Source organism: Pan paniscus, chromosome 8 (assembly GCF_029289425.2).
Source record: "Pan paniscus chromosome 8, NHGRI_mPanPan1-v2.0_pri, whole genome shotgun sequence".
Classification (NCBI taxonomy): domain Eukaryota; kingdom Metazoa; phylum Chordata; class Mammalia; order Primates; family Hominidae; genus Pan; species Pan paniscus.
The window spans coordinates 130,847,914-130,873,174 of record NC_073257.2 but is presented as its reverse complement, the minus strand read 5'-3'; the positions used below and the strand labels follow the sequence as shown (position 1 = coordinate 130,873,174).

At 44.6% G+C, this 25,261-nt stretch overlaps 1 long non-coding RNA gene across 2 annotated transcripts in view; it reads left to right on the top strand.

Annotated features, from left to right (window-relative positions):
* The window catches only part of LOC134731152 (uncharacterized), a 243,426-nt gene that overhangs the window by 17,845 nt on the left and 200,320 nt on the right, over positions 1–25,261 (top strand). The window lies entirely within an intron of this gene.

Genomic DNA, 25,261 nt, shown 5'->3' with positions numbered 1-25,261 from the left:
TTTAGTAGAGATGGGGTTTCACCGTGTTAGCCAGGATGGTCTCGATCTCCTGACCTCATGATCTGCCCGCCTCGGCCTCCTAAAGTGCTGGGATTACAGGTGTGAGCCACCACGCCCAGCCATCCCTTTATTATCACGGATATTGCTGATGACACTTCACAGCTGACTGGGCTCTGCAGTTGAGAATTACTGAGAATCGCTGCTCCAGGCTCGAATCCATCACCTTCAGTGATGTTTGGGCTTCTCCATCCAGGCAGACACTAGTCACCACTTAGGGTGGGTTTGAGGAGATTCATCCTTCCTTTTGGTGTTGGTGGGAGATTAACAGGGAAGTGGAGCTCAGGGACCCCCAGCGAGGACCCTTGCATCTTTGTGAGGTCGAGCATGGTGTGGTGGGAGGAGGGAGTCCAGGAAAACCATCAGGATGTGCTGATGATAAGCACTGGGGAATTCTCAGTGTGAAAGGAGAAACACTGAACATGGCTTGGCTTGTGGAGAGGAGATGCTGTTTGGCGTCCTTCTGAGATGTGCTCACCCTTTATGCCTAACGGCCTTGCTGGACCACAGCATGGATGCTTATGAGTTACTGTGTGTCAAATTTAGGCTCACTTTTGCCTAAACTTGTGTATTTCTTGGGGTGGTAATTTGACCTTTTCATCTGTTGACAAGCTTAAAAAGTTGCAGGAACTTTGCCCTCATGGTGGGCATCTCATGATCATAATGAAGTTATAAATTAAAGTCAAAATTAAGAAGTTAAACTCCACACATACACACAACCTAATAGGAAATACATGTAAATATTTACCTGATCTCTGAATTAGGAGGGCCTTTCAAAGCATTTAGATGATGGCTGATATCCCAAAGGGAAAAGTATCTGACAATATGGAAAAAAAAAAAAAAAAAAAGGTGGGTGGGTGTGGTGGCTCACACCTGTAATCCCAGCACTTTGAGAGGCTGAAGCGAGGGGATTGCTTGAGTCATGAGTTTGAGACCAGCCTGGGCAACATAGTAAAACCCTGTGTCTACTAAAAATGCAAAAGACAAATAACCCAAAAACCACCACCACCAACAACAAAAAAAACCTAAATAAAAGGTATAAAACATTAACAACAAAATGCTAAAAAGCAACAACAAACAACTATTTATGGCAAACATTTTCCCCTAACAAATATGCATGGCAAATATTTTCCAAAATATATTTGTCATATATACAAGAACACAGGGTTACTAGCTTTAATGTTGATATTGCTATGTACATAAAACACAAACTGATTAGAAAATTATTAACACAAAAGTAGAAAAGTGGGCAAAAAATGTGAACAAATGATCATAGATAAAATAAAAATGATTTGTAAATATACGAGAAAAAGGTTACCTACTGTAATAACCAAAGAAAGGCAAATTAAAACAATATACTCTTTTACCTATCAAATGATTTTTAAAAATCTATCAGATTTTGAAGAATTTGATGAAGTGGATACTTTCCTGTACTTACGTTTTTGGAGAGCCATTTAGCATTATCTATTAACAACCTCAAATATTCATTTCCTATTGGATCAATGATTCGACTTCTAGGAATCTAAGGCGATAACCCAGAATGCAGTCAGAAATTCCAGTAAAAATAGTTATTGCAGGGTGGTTTTAGCACAGAATTGAAAACAACTTATGCCCACATAAGAAGTTAAATGATGCTAAAACACATGATAAACTATCACATGGTCAATTAAAGTTAGACTTTCTATTAATTTTTTATTTTTTTTATTTTTGAAACGGAGTCTCACTCTGTCGCCCAGCCTGGAGTGCAGTGGCACGATGTCAGCTCACTGCAACCTTCGCCTCCTGGGTTCGAGCAGTTCTCTCGCTCAGCCTCCTGAGTAGCTGGGATTACAGGCATCTGCCACCACGCTCGGCTAATTTTTGTACTTTTAGTAGAGACGGGGTTTCACCATCTTTGCCAAGCTGGTCTCGAACTCCTGACCTCGTGATCCACCTGCCTCGGCCTCCCAAAGTGCTGGGATTACAGGTGTGAGCCATCGTGCCTGGCCTCTATTAATTTTTCATGACACAGGTGAATGCTCATGATAAACATCTGTAACTATGGTATAATTCCAAAATACTATTGTTATTATTTTAGAGACAGAGTCTTGCTCTTGTTGCCCAGGCTAGAGTACAGTGGCATGATCATAGCTCACTGCAGCCTTAAACTCCTAGGCTCAAGTGATCCTCCTGCTTTGGCCTCCCAAAGCACTTTGGGAGGCCAAAGCAGGAGGATCACATTGAGCTACTGTGCCTGGCCTAATTCCAAAATATTAACAATGGTTCTCCATGGACTGTGGGGTTATAGAAGATCCCTGCTCTTCCTCCCCAACCCTTCTTCTAGTGTAGTGGTCAAGAGCTAGGCCTTGGGGTCAAACCCAACTCCATCTTCAAAGCCAGTGGAGGCTGGTTGAGTCTTTCTCACTCTTCATCTCTAACACAGACCCTCCTGCCTCCTTGCTTGCTTATAAGGACCCTTGTGATTACATTGGGCTTTCCTGGATAATCCAGGATCATCTCCCTATTTTAAGATCAGCTGGCTAGCAACCTTAATCCAGCTTTAATTCCCCTTTACCATGTAAGGTAACGTACTCACAGGTTTGGATGGCCGTTATTCTGCTTACCACACTAGCTGTGTGACCTGGGGGAAGTCATTTCCCCGAACCTGTTTCTTCATCTGTGACATGGTCTCTCAACCCCAGCACCATTGGCGTTTTGGGTTGGATCATTCTTGGTTGTGGGGCTGTGCTGTGCACTGTAGGATGTTTAGCAGCATCCCTGGCCTTTCTCCATTAGATACCAGTAGTAACTGCCCTGCCCCCCACAATGCGGCAACCAAACACATCTTCAGATTTTACCACGTGTTCCTTGGAGGCAAAGTCACCCCTGTTTAAGAACTGATCTATGAAGTAGCTATTGTTCTCAACTCCTGGTGTAGTTGTACAGAAGATCAGACAAGATGGTGTATGGAAAAGGTCTAACATAGAGACAGTGCATAGCAAGTGCCCCCAAATGACATCTCCCTGTATTTCACTTTTCTGAATGCACATACTGTTATAGTCATTAAAACTAAAGTTATGGTCGGGCGTGGTGGCTCACGCCTGTAATCCCAGCATGTTGGGAGGCTGAGGCAGGTGGGTCACTTGAAGTCAGGAGTTTAAGACCAGCCTGGACAACATGGTGAAACCTCATCTCTACTAAAAATACAAAAATTAGCCACACGTGGTGGTGCACGCCTGTAGTCCCAGCTACTCGGGAGGCTGAGGCAGGAGAATTGCTCGAACCGGGTGGGTGGGGGTTGAAGTGAGCCGAGATCACGCCAATGCACTCCAGCCTGGGTGACAGAGTGAAACTCCATTTCAAAAAAGGGAAAAAAGATAAAAACACCCCCAAAATTAAAGTTATTAAAAATCAACTCTTAGTAGTTGGGTGGTAGGCTTGAAGAGTGAATACCGCCAAAGGCAGCCGGGTGTGGTGGTACGTGCCTGTAGTCCTAGCTACTTGGAGGCTGAGGCAGGAGGATCACTTGAGCCTCAGAGTTTGAGGCCATCCCGGGCAACATAATGAGACCTTGTCTCTCTAAAAAAGAAAAAAAAAAAAAAGAAAAGAAAAAGATGTCCTCAAAGGCAAAGGGTGCCTTTTCATTGAGAACACTAAAAATAAATTTTAATTATTCAAATAGTGGATTAATTCCTATTATAAAAAATTCAGGCCGCGCATAGTGGCTCACGCCTGTAATCCCAGCACTTTGGGAGGCTGAGGCGGGTGGATCACGAGGTCAGGAGATTGAGACCATCCTGGCTAACATGGTGAAACCCCGTCTCTACTACAAATACAAAAAATTAGCTGGGCGCAGTGGCAGGTGCCTGTAGTCCCAGCTACTCGGAGGCTCAGGCAGGAGAATGGCGTGAACCCGGGAGGCGGAGCTTGCAGTGAGCCGAGATCGCCCCACTGCACTCCAGACGGGGAGAGAGAGCGAGACTCTGTCTCAAAAAAAAAAAAAATAATAATAATAATTCAAACATTATAGACAAGGATAATATTTTCCTTTATCTCCTTGACTCCCACTCTCTATCATTACCTCCCCGGAGGTGACCCTGGAGTGTTAGTGTCACGAAGGCAGAGACTTCACTTGTACTTTTTCATCACTTTATCTCCAGAGGCAAGAGTAGTGCCAGGCACACAGTAAAATGAATGGGTTTAGTGAGTATTCTTCAGTTCTTAAAAAAAAAGTTTGCTATATAAATGTCAGCGATTGTTATCATAATCCAGTTCCATATGGTCTGGATATAATAGCCATATTTACTATGCCATATGTTCAAATTACTTAACCTCACAAAAGCTTAAATGGATAACAATACTACTGCATGGCGTGGTTGTGAGGAATTCCAGGCTTTTTGCCATGCATTTATACATGAACACACACACATGCATACACATGCACACACACACACACACTTTTTAATTTAGTATATCTGTGATTCCATACATTCTGCAGTTTGCTTTTATCATTTACTATGTCCTAGAGTCTTTCCAAGTCAGTATATATACTGCCACCTCATTCTTTTTTCTGCTATGAGGATGAATCATGGTTTACTTAAGAGATGATAACAAACTCCCTGGCCTCTCCTCCCGGGATCTGGCAGGACCTCAGAAAACGAATCTCTTGCTAAATCTCTGTCTGGTTGAGTAAGGTGCTCTGCAGGCTGGAGGAGCCTGTTGATATTTTAGTTTTCATCAGCTGTGCAAATCTGTGAGTCTTTTTCGTTTGAGTGCGTCAGTCTTGTCTGGAAATCTACACTGGGACTATTTTTAGCCTGTTAGGCCAGGGGATCTGCCGCTCTGTGGTCCAGTTGGTCATCTGCAGGTGCAGTCTCCAGCAAACGATCACAATCTCTTTAAGATGTGCCTGGGCTTGGGGGGACCTGTCTCGCGGGCTTTTGTGGAACCTTCAATTCCTGGATTGTAAAGCAGGGCTGCAGGTCTCCTGGGATGAGCTCCAGCCAAGAGGTAAGGGACTGGAGGGAGATTCTTGGGTCCTTTCCCAATTCTGCCCAGACTGTCTCTATGGTGATGCATGGACACTGATGGGACATTTGCAGTCTGGACTCAGCCTCTGCCTCAGCTCCACGGAAGCTGCAAACATTCACACCTCTGTGCCTTTGCACAAGCCTCTTCCTCTGCCAGGAATACCCTTCCCTTCTTTTTTTTGAGACAGAGTCCCACTCTGTCGCCCAGGCTGGAGTGCAGTTGTGCGATCTCAGCTCACTGCAACCTCGTCTCCCAGGTTCAAGTGATTCTCATGCCTCAGGTTCCTGAGTAGCTGGGATTACAGGCACCCTTCCTCCTTTTTGGCCTTCGAGGCTCAGCTCAAATGTCCCCTTTTCAGGAAAGCTTCCTCCTTTCCCATGCAGCAGAGCTGGTCACTTTGTCCTCCAAGACCCCAGGGACTTTGTACTTGCTACCTCCTGGCCACAAGGCAGGACAGACCGCTGCCACCTGTCTGTTCCCTTCACTGATGGGGGCTTCTGGAAAGAGGGACCCTCAGTGCTCTCCTGGTGCCTGGTACATCATGGGACTTTGCAAATATCTGTTGGGTGACAGAAGCTCAGTGACTGCAGAATAATGTGATGAGTGCCACTGGAGAAGGAGCTGAGATCATGTGATCGGGAAACAAGGGCCGTTTTCAAGGGGCCACGCCTAGCTGGCTCTGCTCAGGATGTGTCTCATCATCCTCAAAGTGGTCTTTAAAGGCTGGAAAGAGAAACCCAGTGTCAGAGACATGAATTTAACTCAGCTGAAGTCTCTCTCAAATTTCTAGAAAAAGATTAGCTGAAGATGCTAATTATTACACTGGTGCAAAAGTAATTGCGGTTTTTGCCATTACTTTTCTTGGCAAAAACCGCAATTACTTGTGCACCAACCTAATATTTCAGTGATAGTAGTTATGCATGTATCTAAAAGACAAAGCATCTTGAAGCACTCTCTGTGTTGAAAGTCATGTTGGATGAACAGAATAATGGTCCCCTTTCTACGAATCTGACCCTCAGAAGCCCAGCCATCTAGGAAGAGGCTGAGAAGTTGGGCGTGAGTAAAAGGCTTTGGGTAACTCTCTCCGTGTTCTACTGAGTAGTTTTGCTATACAGGAGAGTCAGCTCCTTTCTAGGAACCCATTAAATCTTTACATACATTTGTAACATTTTCTTTGATGACTCATGGTCAGCTCAGGCCATTGAGTTGGTGGTGATAGAGGAGGTGGTGTTAGACATACACTCGGCTACTTCTACAGATAGTACTGTGGGATGGCAGAGTGTAGTAATTTGGTAATGTCAATTCTGAGTTATTGGGAACATGTTAAATTTCATTTACTCTGTTTAAAAAGGCAGGAAGTGCCTAATACATTTAGTTTAGAAAATGATTAGCACACCTGACTGGGCGCGGTGGCTCATGCCTATAATCCTAGCACTTTGGGAGGCCAAGGTGGGCGGATCACCTGAGACCAGGAGTTTGAGACCAGCCTGGCCAACATGGCAAAACCCCGTCTCTACTAAAAATACAAAAATTAGCCAGGCATGGTGGCATACGCCTGTAGTCCCAGCTACTTGGGAGGCTGAGACACGAGAATCGCTTGAGCCTGGGAGGCAGAGGTTGCAGTGAGCCAAGATTGTGCCACTGCAATCCAGCCTGGGTGACAGAGTAAGACTCTGTTTAAAAAAAAAAGAAAAGAAAAGAAAAGAAAATGATGAGCACACTAGTTGGTGTTTTGGGTGTCTATGATGTGGTTACATTCACTTAGGTGGTATCTCTCCTTTCTCAGCACCACCAGGTAAATAATAAAAATGGTGGGTAGCCAGGCATTGGTGGTGCATGCCTGTAGTCCCAGCTTCTTGGGAGGCTTACATGGGAGGATCACTTGAGCCCAGGAGTTGGAGACCAGCATAACATAGCAAGATCCTGTTTCTTTTCCTTTTTTGGGGGTCGGGGGGACAGAGTCTTCCTCTGTTGCCCAGACTGGAGTGCAATGGCACCATCTCAGCTCACTGCAACCTCTGCCTCCTGGGTTCATGCAATTCTCCTGCCTCAGCCTCCCAAGTAGCTGGGATTACAGATATGCACCACCACACCCAGCTAATTTTTGTATTTTTCATAGAGACGGGGTTTCACCATGTTGGCCAGGCTGGTCTCAAATTCCCGACCTCAAGTGATCCACCCGCCTCGGCTTCCCAAAGTGCTGGGATTACAGGTGTGAGCCACTACACCTGGCCTAGCAAGACCCTGTTTCAAAAACAGCAAACAAAAAACCCGTAAGTAACCCACCTAGCAGTGTGCTAAGAGCTCTCCTCTGGCTCCTCATTTAAATTCCACTTATCCAGGGAGGAAGGTATCATGAGTAATCCCATTTTATAGCTGTGGAGGCTGAGGCTAAGAGAGGGAATGCAACACACCCAGGGTCACGCAGCCAGCAAGAACTTGATGGGAATTGGAACCCAGGCTAGCAGATTCCAAAGCCGGTGCCCTTCACCCATCAGCTCTCTTGACTGCTAAGGTTTTCCTCTCTTGTTTCTGCAGACTGCAGCCTGGTGGGTGTCTCCAGCTGTCCTTTAACTTCTCCATTTCCCTCAGTTCCCTGGGAAGGTTCAGGGTGGTGGGCTTGCCTTTCAGGATGCCTTTCATCGTCAGGGCCCCTGTGTCCACTGCTGTGACATTTGGTGAGGAACAGCTCCCTTCCTGGAGCCAAAGAGCATTCATTGTCTGGCCACAGGAAAAGCACGCCACATGTCCCCTGATGACCTGAAGATGAATCCTGACTGCCTGGACATGCCTGGGCGGGTGTACCCATGGCCTGTGGTTGAACCAGCCACACCTTGTCTCTTGGCCAGAGGTAATGTCCAGGCTCATCTCTCTGTGTAGTAATTGGACCCAGCTGGAGGGCGGGAGGTGATAGCTCCTGGGAAGTGCGGTCCAGGGTCCTGGCCAGGGAGTCACAGTGGCTGCTCTGCAGGCTGCCCTGAGGCTGAGGGTTGTGAGTCCTGGGATCTGCTGGGGAAGTCCAAGGCATATCGCACCAGCTGCCCCTAGCTGCTGCCTGCAGCTGGAGGTCACAGGCCCCCCATGTTGAAGAAGTGTCACCTTCAAAGGGAGGTCACCATGCAGCAGCATCATGGCTGGAAAGGACCAGAGTGAGTGAGAGCCAGCATCGCTGTTTCTGATCCACCAGTGACCTGCTACACAGAAATGGCAAGTTATTTCTCTCCTCTGGATCTCAGATTTCTCACCCTTAAATAAAAGGGCACGCAGTGGCATGGAACCGCGCTGACACCTATCACTGTTAAACGAGGCCAGGACACAGTCTGATCTCCATCTCCACTTTTTGTTGTTGTTAAATGAAACGGTACGTATCTTTGCTTCTATATATTTTGTGTAAAAAATATGGGGATATATAAGAAAATGTATGTAAAAGTGTAGAAGGATATACATGAAATTGCTAACAGTGGTCTTCTCCAGGTGGTAGAATTATGGGTAGCTTTTTTGCATAGTTATAGGTCTACTTTTTTTTTTTTTTTTTTTAATTGAGATGGAGTCTCACTCTGTCACCCAGGCTAGAGTGCAGTAGCGCGATCTCAGCTCACTGCAACCTCCACCTCCCAGGTTCAAGTGATTCCCCTGCCTCAGCCTCCAAAGTAGCTGGGATTACAGGCACGTGCCGCCACACCCAGCTAATTTTTGTATTTTTAGTAGAGATGCGGTTTCACCATGTTGACCAGGCCGGTCTCAAACTCCTGACCTCAGGTGATCCACCTGCCTTGGCCTCCCAAAGTGCTGGGATTACAGGCGTGAGCCACCGTGCCTGGCCTGTTTACTTATTTTTTTAAAATACAAAAAATTTGAAAGCAGGATGTTGGGTTCTAAATCCTGAGCTCTGTCTTATCCTTGCTGCTGCCTTCACCCTGAAAGCCCGGCAATGATTGCCTCCCTTGCCTCTAGAGACTGCAGCCAGCTCACCTCAGGCACTGGGTTCTCCTGCCAGAATGGTCTCAGTAGCTGCACCTGCCGGTTTGGCCTCCTTCTTCCTAATGATTGCAGCATTGCACACCTGAACATGCTTTCAGCTAGGATTTGGTGGTGCCAGTCTCCATTTTTAAATAGCCTAACTAGAAGTCAGTATGCTATCTGCTTCCTCATCTGTCATCATTGCACCCTGCCCCACCCCCAGAATCAAGTGGCAGACAGGCCAGGAGGGGTGAGAGGTGGAGCAGACGTGGCCCAGGAATGGGGCTCTGTGGCTCGCTCTGCTTGCTTCTCCCTCTCCAGCCATTCTCTAGGATCACTCCTGTCCCGTGCGTGTTTGCTCTGCCTCCTCACTGTCCCCTAGTAGATTGCATTCAGCCATTGAGGCCAGCTCACGTGCCATCTCAAGCCTTCAGTGGTTGAAGCAGCCTTCGTGTATTCCTTCTCTGGGTCTGTCTGCACAACACCTCCCTCATGCCCCAGGCTCCTGGTAGGGTTGTTGGTCACAGCTCTGCTCCTGCCACAGGTGGGCAGATGATACAGACTGATCAGTTTGAATATCCTGTCTCCCTGGTCACAAAGATTGGTTCAGGCATGGGCATGTGACAAGTCAGACCCTTTCCTGGGAGTGGTGTTATGAGAGAGACAGATGATCATTTTGCTGTCACTACTCACGTGGGATATGATGAGTCTGTGACTGCAGTGGTCATCTTTCCCCCACAGGAAGAGCATCTCCCTGCAGAAGTAAACCATGCACAGAGCCCTAATGACATTGCTTCAGCCCCTGGATCCAGCCAGGCCTGAAGCAGGATAACCCTGGACTTCCCAGTGAGGTGAGCCAGTAAGTGTCCTGTTTGTTTGAGCTGATTTGATTTGGGATTCTGTTCCTTGAATCTGAAGGAGACTTGAGTGGCACAACTTCCCTGACTCCCCACAGTCCTCTTCTACTCGAGTTAGTAACTCATGCATCTACTTCCATGCGACACTGTTGCTCCTTACTGCCGCCTTCCTCAGCAGGACTCCCTGCCCCTCTTCGGGCCCACAGCTCTGACGCCATAGGTGGTAGTTAGTGAAGGGTGACTGAGTGAACCAGAGGAGATGTGTGTGGATATAGCCACCTCGAGACTCTTTCTGTAGCTGCTGACACTTCTGCTTAAGGACAGGCTGGGTCTTAACTTACCAGCAAGGAGGCTTTTTTAAAAAAAACAAACAGGCTGGGTGTGGTGGCTCACACCTGTAATCCCAGCCCTTTGGGAGGCCAAGACGGGCGGATCACCTGAGGTCAGGAGACCAGCCTGGACAACATGGTGAAAACCTGTCTCTACTAAAAATACAGAAATCAGCTGAGCATCATGGCGCACCCCTCTAATCCCAGCTACTTGTGAGGCTGAGGCAGGAGAATTGCTTGAATCCAGGAGGTGGAGATCGCGCCACTGCACTTCAGCCTGAGCGACAGAGCGAGACTCTGTCTCAAAAACAAACAAAAAAACAACCCTACCCCCCAAACCAAACACACACACACACACACACACACACACACACACACACACACACACACACATATCTAGCACTGCCGGCCAGCATTCCAACTTTAGAAACTTGGCTGGGCTTGAGCAGTGCCTTGAAGATCGGCTTCTGACACCTGCCGCGGCTTAGAGCACAGACAAAGCAGATTCTGGATGAATGAGAAAGCCCCAAGCCATAGCACTGATACCTGTTGGCATTCAGGGCATGTCTTGGCCTCCTGGAGGGCAGCCAGGAGCCGGCCAGGAGGTCCGAAGCAGGTCTGCTGGTAGAAATGGGGCAGTGTCATGGACAGGTTTGTTTGGAAAGGAATCTTGACCTTGCACAACTTCAGCTCCTGAGGAAAAGTTCAGATTTATTTAGTGTGATGCAATCCCAGGACACAGGCACTGTTTTCAGTGTAGCTGCAAGAATAAAAGTTATGATTTGATTTTTTTTTTTTTTTTTTTTAAGACGGAGTCTCACTCTGTCGCCAGGCTGGAGTGCAGTGGCGTAATCTTGGCTCACTGCAACCTCTGCCTCCTGGATTCAAGCGATTTTCCTGCCTCAGCCTCCCAAGTAGCTGGGACTACAGGTGCTCGCCACCACGCCCAGCTAATATTTGTATTTTTAGTAGAGACAGGGTTTCACCATATTGGCCAGGCTGGTCTTGAACTCCTGACTTTGTGATCCACCTGCCTCGGCCTCCCAAAGTGCTGTGATTACAGGCGTGAGCCGCCACACCCGGCCATGATGGGTTTTTTTAAGAAAATGGAATCAAATGATCAACATGTTTCGAGGTCTGCAACTTGTAGAAAGCTTGGTGGACAGTCAAGGAAATGTTTCCTTTAATAAATTAGAAAGTGTTTGCTTTTTTCCTCTAGCTAATCTTTCATAATAAATTTGATCATAGTAGGGCAGGATTAAAAAAAGTAATTCTTCCCTGAAACTTTACATCTGCTGGTCTTAAATTGTCAGAAAAGTACTTTAATAAATATGAAATTGATGAAGGTAAAATGTTAATTCTACAGTTTGCTTATATTTTATTTGGATTTGTGGAAGTCACCCTCTCTTCCTTATATTGGCCTCCAAGTAAATAACCATGATTGTGAATTAGGTATTCAGTAAGCCCACATATGCTAGTTTTTAGCAGAAGTATGGCCAGTAGGGAAAGCAAATCCATATCTAAAGGTTCTATTCCAATTAGAAAAGTTTTGCTCCTCCCATGATTGAAATGATACAATGTCATCAACTTGCCACTGGATCACTGGCTGGTTCCCCTGGGGAATGGTGACATATCTGTAGCCAGGTGGCCCTAAGGAATGGAAGAACATGTTCTACATGAGCCCATGTAGAGCCTCTATCCATGATGCCGTGGCCACATTGCTTGGTGTTGGTTCAGAGCCAGTGTTTAGTAATCCCTCAAAAGTCTAGTTATTTCCTCTTCTCCAATGCATAGTAACCCGGCCGATGGTTGCAGGTCACGTTGGGAAGGCTATATTGGAATGTAGCTGAGCTCTTTCTCAAGGGGACAGGGTAGATTGTATTATCCAAACATGGCTGCATTAAATGTAGCCCATCTCACATGCTCTAGTTATGTGTGATGTTGAGACTCCTCCATTGAGATATGGGGTCTACGTCTCTTTATTGAAATATGAGCTGTCAGTTCTAAAAAACAGAACTTAGAAGAAGTGATGCTGCTTAGAATCTGAAACTAGGCACTAAAAGGTGATTTAGATTTAGTTTGCATCTGGTTCTCTCTCTCTCTCTCTTTCCCTCTCTCCCTCTCCCCATTGTGCCTTGGGAATCCTGAGCCAACATATAAGAAGTCTGGCTGTGCTGAAGCTGCCATCCTGGACAGACCACAAGTGAAGGCCACATAAAGACAGAGAGAGGTAGTGGAGGGGTCCCAGCTATTCTAGTCCCCAGCTCTTTGAGTCCTTTAAGCTTCAACCACCAGACATCTGGATGAGCCTTCAGATGATTCTGGCCCCCAGCCTGAGTTGTTCCAGCTGAGGCCAAGTAGCACAGAGATGACTTGTTCCCATGAAGCCCTGCCCCAAATGCGGATTTATAAGCAGAAAAAATGGTGTTGTTTTAAGCCACTAAATTCTGATGTAGTTTGTTACACTGCATTATTTATAGAGGCTTTGGGCCTGTGGACTAGCTCAAGTCTGGGAATGGTCGATGTCGGTTCAGAGCCAGTGTTTAATAATTTCTAAAAAGTCTAGTTATTTCCTCTTCTCCAATGCACAGTAACCTGGCCAATGGCTGCAGGTCATGTTGGGAAAGGTATATTGGTAGTATAGCTGAGTTCCTTCTCAAGGGGCAGGGTAGATTGTACTATCCAAACATGGCTGCATTAAATGGAATCCATTTCACATGCTCTAGTTATGATGTGATATTGAGAATCCTTCATCAAGACTCTTTGACTTTGACTACTGTGCTAATTCAAGTCAAACTTCTGATCTAGAGCTTTTCTGTTTATATAAACCTAGTGAGTAGCAGGTTGCCCATTTCTTTCAGTTCTAGGGAGACCATGATCTTTCAGCCTATGACATAGATGTAGTCTTGTCCAACCATTAACACTTTGGTTCTGTTGCTCATTACGGAAACCATGCCAGCCTGGCCTCTGGTGGCTCCGTGCCATCCCTGGGCTTCTGCTTCCCTGGGATTTCATTTTTCCTATTGAATTCAGGGAACCCAGTTTGACACCATTATCATTTCTGGTCTACTGAAAATAAGCACGTGGAGATCTTCAAGGGTGTGGTGTAAACCCACCAAAGTATTTCTCAAAGCCTGGGTGAAGGGAGTGGCCTCTGGATGCTTCCAGGGGACATAGTTGGAGGGCAGGTGAGAAGTCTCACACAGTAAACTCACTCCAGTATTCCAATACCCTGAGCCTTTGGATATAGTCCTCTAGGGTACAACAAGGAAGTTTTATCACCTCAACCTCATTTGCTATAGACACATTTGGGTCTACGATTTAAGATCCAAGAACCAAGCCAATAAGAACTGGAAGCCTTCTGTCTATGACACCTTTCAGTATAGAGTCTGAGTTAAGGTCTGTGATAGAGAATTTCCTACGCTGAGATATTAATGTAAAATATAGGCCCTCTGGGGCCCTTTGCAGAAGCGAATAGAAGACTGTCAACAGTAATTCTTTCACAGTTCAGGGCCCATGGGACTGCTGAAGATGAGCTCAGAGTCTAGAATCATAAGGGACATGAAGAATCACCGGGAGGAAGAGATCAGACGTAGGACAAGGATTCTAAGAACCTGGGGCCATTTGAATTTACTAAAGAGAGAGAGAGAGAGAAAAAAAAAAAGGAAAAGAAACAATAAGGAAAAAACAGGGTACCATAATAAAAGAAAAAACAGATTTGTAAAAGAACCAAATTTAATTTCTAGAAAATACAGTCATTGAAATGAAGCCATTCATCCTTCTGTAAGAGATAGCTTAAAACAAGGAAATGAAGACACTCAGTAGATGGGTTAAATAGCAGGTTAGACACCAGGAGAAAATCAGTGATGAGATTCTCCCAAATGCAATACATAATGATAAAAAGGAGACTATAAAAGAGAGGTTAAGAGATATAGAAGATAGGGTGAGAAAGTCCAACATGCATCTAATAGGTATTCTAGGAAGCACAGCATGGAGCAACTCAGGGAGAAGTAATATTTTATTTATTTTTTGAGACAGAGTCTTGCTCTGTTGCCTAGGCTGGAGTGCAGTGGTGTGATATCAGCTCACTGCAACCTCTGCCTCCCGGGTTCGAGCGATTCTCCTGCCTCAGCCTCCCAAGTAGTGGGATTAACAGGCATGCACCACCACACCTGGCTAAATTTTGTATTTTTAGTAGAGACGGGGTTTCACCATGTTGGCCAGGCTGGTCTCGAACTCCTGACATCAAGTGATTTGCCCACCTCAGTCTCTCAAAGTGCTGGGATTATAGGCGTGAGCCACTGTGCCAGGCAGAGAAGTAATATTTAAAGAGATCATGGCTGAGAGTTTTCTAGAATTGATGAAAGATACGAATCTTCATATTAAAAGTGGAGAAAAGAGAGTGTTTTACCCCTGAAAGTAAAAACAAGTAAATCTACACTTATATACAAGGAGTAAAATTGCAGAAAACCAGAAACAACGATGAATCTTAAAAGCAACCAGACATAAATGAATTACCTACAAAATAACAGTGATTTGGCTCACAGCAGACTTAGTAACAACAGAGGCCAGAAGACAATGGAACGATATAATAAAGATGCCACTGCAAAGAATTGTTAATCAAAAATTCCGTAGCCAGCTACCAGTGAGGGTGAAAAAAAGACATGTTCAGACAAAGTCCAAGAGACTCTAGCACTCACAGATCCTTGCTGAAAGCATCACTAAGGGATGCATTCCATTAAGATGTAATTTAAGCCTAGAAGGAAAAAATAGGACGTGAGAAGTAACTGTGAGACAATAATTTGGTAATTAAATCTAAATAAGCACAGAGTGTATAAAAAACAGTGGTTAAATAGCAACCAGTTTTGGGGATTCAAAAGTGCTAGACCACAACAACTTGGAAAATGGTGGTGAGATTGGAGGAAAGATCCTAAGGTCTTAGTGTCATCGATGTGACACAATGTGTAATGACACTGTGTAACTTGGAATCTTGTTACATATTTATTAAAATATGATAGAAACTAGCTAAAATCATTTAAGTATTTGAAGTCAGTAGAAAAAGAATCTTCTAAAAAACCCCGAATTTAGGAGAAACAGCTATTGTTGAAAAAAAAAAACCAACAACAAACCCTGATTAACCAAATAGAAATCAGAAAAGGAGAAAAAAAAAGCAAAGAAAAAGCAAAGTGAAAACAAAACACAAAATAGAATGCTGGAAGGAAATCTGAATTCTTCAGTTATCACAATACACGTAAGTGGATAGTGCTTACCGTTTAAAAAACAGAAATTCTCAGACTGTATTAAAAACACTATCGGTGCACACCTGTGGTCCCAGTTACTTGGGAGGCTGAGGCGGGAGAATGCCTTGAGCTCAGGAAATCAAGGCTGCAGTGAGATGTGATCATGCTGCTCCACTCCAGCCTTGGCGACAGTGAGACCCTGTCTCAAAAAACAAACAAAACTAACAAACAGCCCCAAACACCAGCCCTACCAACACTAACAACACCACCCCCACCCCCGACTCGAATCCGGCTTTGTGCTATTAACAGTGGCACACCTGGAAGACAAGGGTACTGAAAGTTTGAAAGAAACAGAAAGCGTATACCCAACAACTTCTGACCGAAAGAAAGCTAGTGTTGGCCGGGCGCGGTGGCTCACACTTGTAATCCCAGCACTTTGGGAGGCCAAGGCAGGTGGATCACAAGGCGAGGAGTTCAAGACCAGCCTGGCCAAGATGGTGAAACCTTGTCTCTACTAAAAATACAAAAAAATTAGCCGGGCGTGGTGACAGGTGCCTGTGATTCTAGCTACTTGGGAGGCTGAGGCAGAGAATTGCTTGAACTCGGGAGGTGGAGGTTGCAGTGAGCTGAGATCCCACCACTGCACTCCAGCCTGGGCAACAGAGTGAGACTCTGCCTTAAAAAACAAAAAAAAGGAAAGCCAGTGTAGCAATATTATCATCAGACACATTGCATGAGAAAGAGGCCTTACATCATGTAAAAGGAACAATTCACCAGGAAGATACACCTGGACTTGGATCTCTCCCCGCATTTGTTTCAAATATTTATAGGAAATAGACAATTAGAAGAAGAAATGGAAAGATTTGCAGTCTTAGTGGGAGATTTTAACATAGTCTTCTGGAAAATTAGAGCTGTAGTAGGGAAACAACTTAGCACAGATACAGAAGTTTTAAAAACCATCTTTATCAATCTCAGTCAGATACATACATAGAGAACCCTAGCCCTGTATTTGTCATTTAAATATATATATTTTTTCAAGTTTATGTGGAAATTTAAAAAAATTGATTATTTACTAGCTCAAAGCAGGTCTCAATAAATACCAAAGAACTACTATATACAGACCACAGTCTTAAACCACAATCCAATAAAACTACAAATCAATCAATAGCAAAAAGCCAAAAAGAAGGATGATTTTGCTCAGTATTTCTCAACCACACTCACATCATGGGCAAGGGCATGGCCCTTCCTGGGCAGGTGAGAGGATCCAAGGATGTAAAGTGTGTTGTAAGCATGACCCAGCTGGTGTCCTTGAGGCTGGTTGCAGTAGCAGCAGTACCTGGACTGCTGGACAAAGTGGAGATGTCACTTCTGGTCCCTTCTCTTTGGCTTTTGCCTTAACTCCCTGCATACTCCAGAGTCCCTTCTGGATGGAAACCCGTCTTCGGGCTAGGAGCAGCCTCTACCCTGAGTGCTATGGGGACGGCCTGTTTTGACCTTTGCTTGTCTGTGGCCTGGACCCCATCGGGCCTTTTGGGGTGGGTGCTGAGGGAGCATTTCACTCTGTGGTGGCTTTAGGGCAGCTTTGGGTTTGGTTCAATGCTGGACCCCCAGGCAGAGGAAGAGAGGCAGTGTGTCATGTGGAGAATGGTCTGAGATTCAAGCAACCTGAGTTCTGGTCTCAGCCCCTCCCTAAGATGCTCCATGGCCTCAAACAAGTCGCCACTGCCCCATGCCCCAGTGCATACCCTTTACCAAGCTACTCAGTACCTCAGAGGCAAGTTAGCACTCTGGGGGCCTTATCTGGGACTCTGGGTCACCAGGGACAGAAACCCATCTCAGACTGGCTTACACAAAAAGGGAATTGACTGGCTGTTGAAACTGAGAAGCTCAAGAGTGGCACTGGCTTCAGTTTGGCAGGATCCAGAGCCTCAAACAAGCTCATTATTAGGACTTTGTTGCTCTCTCTATCTGCCAGCATTGCCGTCCTTGCTAGCTTCTGCTGAGGCTCATACTCTCCACTCTCAGCAGGGATGGCATCTGTAGATCCAGGCTTCCATCCAATCAGCTTTGGAGCCCCAGTGCAGATTCAGGCTTCCATCCAATCAACTTGGAGCCCCAGTGCAGATCCAGGCTTCCATCCAATCAGGTTTGAGGCCCCAGTGCAGATCCAGGCTTCCATCCAATCAGCTTTGAGGCCCCAGTGCAGATCCAGGCTTCTATCCAATCAGCTTTGAGGCCCCAGTGCAGATCCAGGCTTCCATCCAATTAGCTTTGGAACCCCAGAGCAGATCCAGGCTTCAATCCAATCAGCTTTGGAACCCCAGTGGAAAGATAATGCCTCTTCTCTGACAGTTTCAGCAAACATCCCAGGGTTGAATTTCACTGGCCTGTGAGGTCATGTACCCATCCCTGAAGCAATCACTGTGGCAGAGGACTGGAAACCTCTGACTGTCCAGGGCATGGTCATGAGCTCATCCCAGAAGCGGAGGAAAGCAGTTTCCCAAGAAGTACAGAATATTAGAGAAGCAGCAGGCAGCAGCCTGGGGCAGGGCAGGTGGTTCCTGGGCATCTGACCTGAATGCAGAATAAATTTGGATCCTAAATTGCTTGCACTTTGGAGGTGGCACGTGAGTACAATGAACTATAATACCAGGCAAATAATTTCAAAGCCTGTAATAGCAGCTCACATAATATACTGTTGAAATGCAAAGGAAGCAATGATTAACTGCTACTAGGGGTCAGGGACGGCTCCTCAGAGGAGGTGACATGTCTTCTGGCTTGCATCTCTCTCCTTGCTTTCTGCCTGCACTCATGGGTGGCCAAGCCCTGTGGGTGACTCAGGGCTGAGCCTGGGAGCAGGACCTCAGCCTCCACTCCACCTGAGGAAAAGTGTCGAGAATCGGCTGCAGCAGCTGTGAATCTGATTATTGGGAACTGAATGGCTTCTAAGGACTCCTGGAGGAGCCTGGCTTTCCACATCTAAATATGGAAATTTAATAACCATACTTGATATAACTGTTTATCTGCACCACTCCAGAGAGAACATTAGTCTTGGTATTTGCAATTTTACAGACATTAGGGGGCTGGTACCAAAACGTTGGTTCATGAGTTTGAGGGTCTGAGGTGACAGAAGATGCTTCATTGTTTGGTTGGTTGTTGATAGAATCATAGAACGTGAGAGTTGGGAGCCTTAGGTGGGATTTAGGTCAGAGATCTTCACATGGGGTCTATAGGCTCCTAAATTATAGGTTAAATTGTGCTTACGTGTGTATGTGTGTGTGTGTGTGTTCATGTTCCCTAGAAAGAGTGTTCATTGCTTTCACCAGATTCACAAAGGGATTTGTGACCACCAAAACACTAAGAACCCAGAGCTGGGGCCAAGCCCCTCAATTGGGGGTGGAGATAAATGGACCCCGAGGAGAAGGTATGCCCAAGAGAGCCCCTCAGGTCATTGTCCAAAGTGGTGCTTAACCTCAGGTGTCCAGATTCTGGGCTGGGGAGGTCGGTCTTCCTTTAAGCCAGGGGTTCCCTAGCCTGACTGAGCATCAGAACCCCCTGGGGGACTAGCCAGCCACCGGATTTCCTGGGCTAGCTCCAGACCTGCTGAATCAGGGAATGTGTGAGCCCCAGGATCCTGTATGGCTAACAAGCTCCCTGGGTGGTTCTAATGCCTGTCACCAGAACTGGTGCTGGGACAAAGATCTGGGTGCATCATTCAAGAACATGTTCCAAATGAGTGGAGGATAAAGGAGCCCTCTTCGATAGGGATGGGTAAGTATTGTGAAAGGAAAATAAATCTCAGGACCCTAAATCACTAAGCCAAGGGAAAAGTCAAGCTGAGAACAACGTTAGGCAAACCTGCCTCCCATTTATTCTTAAATAAGATAGCCATACAGATAAAAAAGCTACATACGTCCTACATAATTTGCCCACAAGGAAATTCCTTGTGGCCTTCAAGATCTTTACCATAAACCAGTTCTGTTGAATTTCACCCTGGCAATGTAAACTGATAGCTTATCTTCACAGGTGTGGGACAGAAAGTCATCTCTCTGCTCACCTGAGACAAATGCGTATCTGATTGCTTCCTCTGCTGATGTAAAATGCAGATTCACTGAGCCAGACTAAACTGTATCCAGTGAAAGGCTGATCAAAGACTCGAAAGAAGGCAACCTTTTGTCTCTTATCTACCTATGACCTGGAAGCCCTCCCGCTTCGAGTTGTCCTCCCTTTCTGGACCAAACCAATGTACATCTTACACATATTGATTGATGTCTCATGTCTCCCTACAATGTATAAAAGCCGGCTGTATCCTGACCACCTTGGGCATGTGGTCATCAGAACCTCCTGAGGCTGTGTTGTGGGTACGTCCTTAATCTTGGCAAAATAAGCTTTTCTATATTGATTGAGATCTGTCTCAGATATTTTGGATTCACAGTGTGTCCTTACAGGCGTTTCCGAGATTACTTTCATGTTTGGTGAATTGCTAGAAGGACTCATAGGGCTCAACATACAGTCATACCTATGGCTAGGATTTATCACAGCAAACCGATACAAAGAGAAATAGTAAATGGAAAAAATGTGTTGGACAAAACCTGGAGGAAACGAGGTGCAAGCTTCTAAGCGTCCTCTCCCAGCGGAGTCCATAGGATATGCTTAATTTCTCCAGCATCAGACTGAGAGAACAGGTGTGAATGTTGTAAACTGGGGAAGCTTGTCTGTGCCTAGGAGTCCAGGGTTTTATGAAGGGTCAATTTCATAGGCACTCTTTGCCTAGCATGTATCAAATTACCAGACCCTCAGAAGGAAAGCAGGTGTCTAGCATAAACCACATTGTACAAACATTTAAGCATTCCCTAATTGATAAACTGATTAGCCCGTCTTAACAGTTAGCGAATAGGGAAAATACTCCCTAAATCCAAGTTCCCAGATACCAGCCCAGGGACAGTCTTTCAAGCAGCCCTTTCTAAGGACAGAAGTCTCAGGCCTGCTGTGTGAACCTTTTCTGTACAGTGGGGATGCCAGCTCACTTGACCACAATGAGTCACTATGCCATCAGCACTCTGGTGGGACCACCAAAGGATGGCCAGGTGTATCGACACACCTGTGTCTGCTGCAGACAGGGGACCACAGCAACTATATGTTGTGCAGCTCCTGGAAATCTGGTGTTCCTGTGACATCCACCAAACTGGGTTCTCTGCTTCTCGATGTCACCAGCCTCCCACTTAAAGTTCAAGATGTATTTGTTTGACCAATCCAAGATGAGAACCTGGCATTTTTTTGCTTCTGCAGTGGGGGTTGGGCTCTGTCTCCCAGCAAGGCTCATAGATGAGTGTATTAGTTTTCTAGGGATCTCCTAGCAAGGTACCACAGACTGGGTGACTTAAGCAACAGAAATTACTTTTCTCACAATTCTGGAGGCTAGAATTCCAAAATCAAAGTGTGGGCAGGATTGGTTTCTTTTGAGGCCCCTCTTCTTAGCTTGTAGATTGCCATCTTCCCTCCCTGTGTGTCTGTCTTAATCCTTCATCTCCTTCTCCTTCTTTTTTTTCCATTTAAAAAATTGTAGTGGAATACACATAACAAATTTTAACATTTTAACCATTTTTAAGTGTACAGTTATATCAATGTATTAATTTGGCATAAAAGTAATTGCAGTTTTTCCCATTAAAGGTAATGGCAAAACAGCAATTACTTTTGCATCTACTATTACAGACCTTCATAATGATGTGCAAATATCATTACCATCTACCTCCAGAACTCTTCATGCTGTAAAACTGAAACTCTATACCCATTAAACACTAACTCCCTATTCTCCTTTCTCCTGAGCTCTCTGAGCCCTATGTTTTCTTCTAAGCATCTATAGTTTTAGGTCTTACATTTAGGTCTTTGATCCATTTTTTAGTTAATTTTTTTATATGGTGTTAGGTAAGGGTCCAATTTCATTCTTTTGCTTGTGGATGTTCAGATTTCCCAGCACCGTTTGTTGAATAAACTGTCCTTTTGCCATGGAATGGTTTTGGCACCTTTGTCAAAAATCAATAAACCCAGCTGGGCAGGGTGGCTCATGCCTGTAATCCCGCAACTTTGGGAGGCTGAGGTGGGTGGATCACCTGAGGTCAGGAGTTTGAGACCAGCCTGGCTAACATGGTAAAACCCTGTTTCTACTAAAAATACAAAAATCAGCCAGGCATGGTGGTGGGCTCCTGTAACCCCAGCTACTCAGGAGGCTGAGGCACAAGAACCACTTGAACCCAGGAGATAGAGGTTGCAGTGAGCTGAGATCCCGCCACTGCACTCCAACCTAGGCGACAAGAGTGAAGCTCTGTTTCAAAAAAAAAAAAATTAATAAACCCCATGTGAGGGTTTATTATTTCTGGGCTCTCTATTTCATTGGTCTATATGTTATCTTTATGCCAGTTCCACACTGGTTTGATTACCATAGCTTTGTAGTAAGTTTGAAATCAGGAAGTATGAATTTTCCAGCTTTGCTGTTCTTTTTCAAGATTGTTTTGGCTATTCATGGTCCCTTGAGATTCCACGTGAATTTTAGGATGGGGTTTTCTATTTCTTTGAAAAACATCATTGGGATTTTGTTAGGGATTGCATTGAATCTGTAGATTGCTTTGGGTAGTATTGACATCTTAGTAGTAGTAGTTTTCCAATCCATGAATGTGGGATGTGTTTCCGTTTATTTATGTCTTCTTTATTTTATTTATTCACTTATTTTTATCATTATTTTTTTTGAGACAGGGTCTCACTCTGTTGCCCAGCCTGGAGTGCAGTGGTGCAATCATGACTCACTGCAGCCTCAACCTCCAGGGCTCAGGGAATCCTCCTACCTCAGCCTCCTGAGTAGCTGAGACTACAGGTGTGTGCCACCACGTCTGTTGCATTTTTGTATTTTTTCTTTTTTGTAAAGATGGGGTTTCACTATGTTTTCCAGACTGGTCTTGAACTTCTGGGCTCAAATGATCCTTTCACCTCAGCCTCCCAAAGTGTTGGGATTATAGACGTGAGCCACCGTGCCCAGCCTATGTCTTCTTTATTTCAGCAATGTTTTGTAGTTTTCATTCTACAAATCTTTCACCCCCTTGGTTAATTCCTAAGTATTCTATCCATTTTGTTACTGTTGTACATGAAATTGTTTCTGTAATTTCCATTTCAGATTGTGCATTGTTAGTGTATAGAAATGCAACTAGTTTTTGTGTGTTGATTTTGTATCTTACTACTTTGCTGAATTCATTGATTAGTTCCAGCTTTTTTTTTGGGTGAAATACTTAGGGTTTTCTACATATGAAAATCATATCATCTCTGAATGGAGATAATTTTGCTTCTTTTTTTTTCCAATTGGATGTTTTTATTTCTTTTTCTTGACAAATTTCTCTCGCTAGAACTTCCACTGCTATGTTGAAGTGGCAAAAGTGGGCATCCTTGCCTTCTTCCTGATCTTAGATAACAAGCTTTTAGTCTTTTACCATTGAGTATGACATTTGTTGTGGGTTTTTCATAAATGGGTTTTATTATATTGAGGTTTTTTTTTTTTTTTTTTTTTTAGACGGAGTCTCACTCTGTTGCCCAGGCTGGAGTGCAGTGTACTCTTGGCTCACTGCAGCTTGTGCCTCCCAGGCTCAAACAGTTCTCTGACTTCAGCCTCCTAAGTAGCAGGGATTACAGGCATGTGTCACCATGCTTGGCTAATTTTGTATTTTTAGTAGATATGGGGTTTCACCATGTTGGCCAGGCTGGTCTCGAACCCCTGACCTCAGGTGATCTGCCCACCTTGGCCTCCCAAAGTGCTGGGACTATAGGCATGAGCCACTGCCCCTGGCCAATTGAGGTATTTATTTATTTATTTTTTGCATTCCTACTTTGTTGAGGCTTTTTTTTTTTGTCATGAAAGGCTGTTGAATTTTGTCACATGCTATTTTTTCTGCATCAATTGAGATGATCATGTGGTTTTTTTCCCCTTCATCCTGTTAATGTTGTATGTCACATTGGTCAATTTTTGTATGTTGAACCATCCTTGTTTGAGGACTAAATCCTACTTGGTTGTGGTGTATAAGGCTTTTAATAAGCTGCCGAATTTGGTTTGCTAGTATTTTTTGACAATGTTTGCATCCATGTTCATAAAGGACATTGGTCTGTAGTTTTGTTTTCTTGTAGTGTCTTTATCTAGCTTTGGTATCAGGGTAATGCTGGCCTCATAGAATGAGTAAAGAAGTTTTCCTTCCTCTTCAATTTCTTGGAAAAGTTTGAGAAGGATTGTTGCCCTTCTTTAAATGTTTGATTGAATTTACCAGTGAAGCCATCAGGTCTACCAGGGCTTTTCTTTGTCAGGAGATTTTTGGATTACTGGTTCAATCTCCCTCTCCCTCTTTCTCCTCTCCCTCCTTCCCCCCTCCTTCCCTCCCTCCCTCCCTCCTTCCCTCCCTCCCTCCCTCCCTTCCTTCCTTCTTTCCTTCCTTCCATAGTCTCACTGTGTAGCCTAGGCTGGAGTGCAGTGGTACAATTTCGGCTCATTGCAACCTCCTCTGCTTCCTGGGTTCAAAGCAATTCTCCCACTTCAGCCTCCCAAGTAGCTGGGACTACAGGCATGCAACACTACGCCTGGCTAATTTTTGTATTTTTTGGTAGAGACGGGGTTTTGCTATGTGGGCTGGGCTGGTCCTGAACTCCTGGCCTCATGTAATCTACCTGCCTGGGCCTCCCAAAGTGTTAGATTACAGGCATGAACTACTGTGCTCAGCCTAGATTTTCTATTTCTGAAAATAGAAATTTAGTATTGGTTTTTGTGTTTCTAGGAATTTGTCCATTTTGTCTAAATTATCTAATTTTTGGGTATACAATTGTTCATAGTACCTGCTTATAACCTTTTCATTTCTGTAAAATTTATGGTAATGTTTTCACTTTCATTTCTGATTTTAGTAATTTGAGTCTTCTGTTTTTTTCTTAGTCCATCTATCTAAAGGCTTGTCAATTTTGTTGATCTTTCCAAAGAGCCAAATTTTGGTTTTATTGATTTTTGTTACTTAAGGATGGACTTCTGTCATTTTTATATTAGTTTTTGATATGCCTTATAGCTTTTTTAATCTCTCATTTCCTGTATGATAGCTTTATTTTGTGGTTAATTTTTTGTAGTGGAATGTTTAAATTCCTTTCTCATTTCTTTTTGTGCATTTTCTTTTTTTTTGAGACAGGGACTCACTCTGTTGCTCAGGCTGGAGGGCAGTGGCATAATGGCTCACTGCAGCCTTGACCTCCTGGGCTCAAGCAATCCTCCCACGTCAGCCTCCCAAGTGGCTGGGACCACAGGTGCATGTTACCATGCCCAGCTAATTTTTGTACTTTTTTTTTTAAATAGAGACGGGGTTTAGGTATGTTGCCCAGGCTGATCTCAAACTCCTGGGCTCTAGCAGTCCTCCTGCCTCAGCCTCCCAAAGTGCTGGGATTACAGGTGTGAGCCACCACACCTGGCCTTGTGCATACTCTATGGCTATTTTCTTAGTAGTTACGATGGGATTTGGTTGCATTTAACATCCTAAAATTATAACACCGTAATTTGAATTTATACCTTATTAACTTCAATAACACACAAAAACTCTGTTCCTTTACAGTTCTAGCCCCACTCCTTTCAGTTGCTGATGTCACAGAACTACATCTTTACATATTGTGTGTCTAAAAATATAAGCCAATGGCTGTTTTAAATTCATCAGTTTCTTAAATTATGTAGATAATAAAATGTATGGCTACCAATCAAAGTTATAATAATACTAGCTTTTAGACTAATTTTTAAAAATGCAATAGTCTC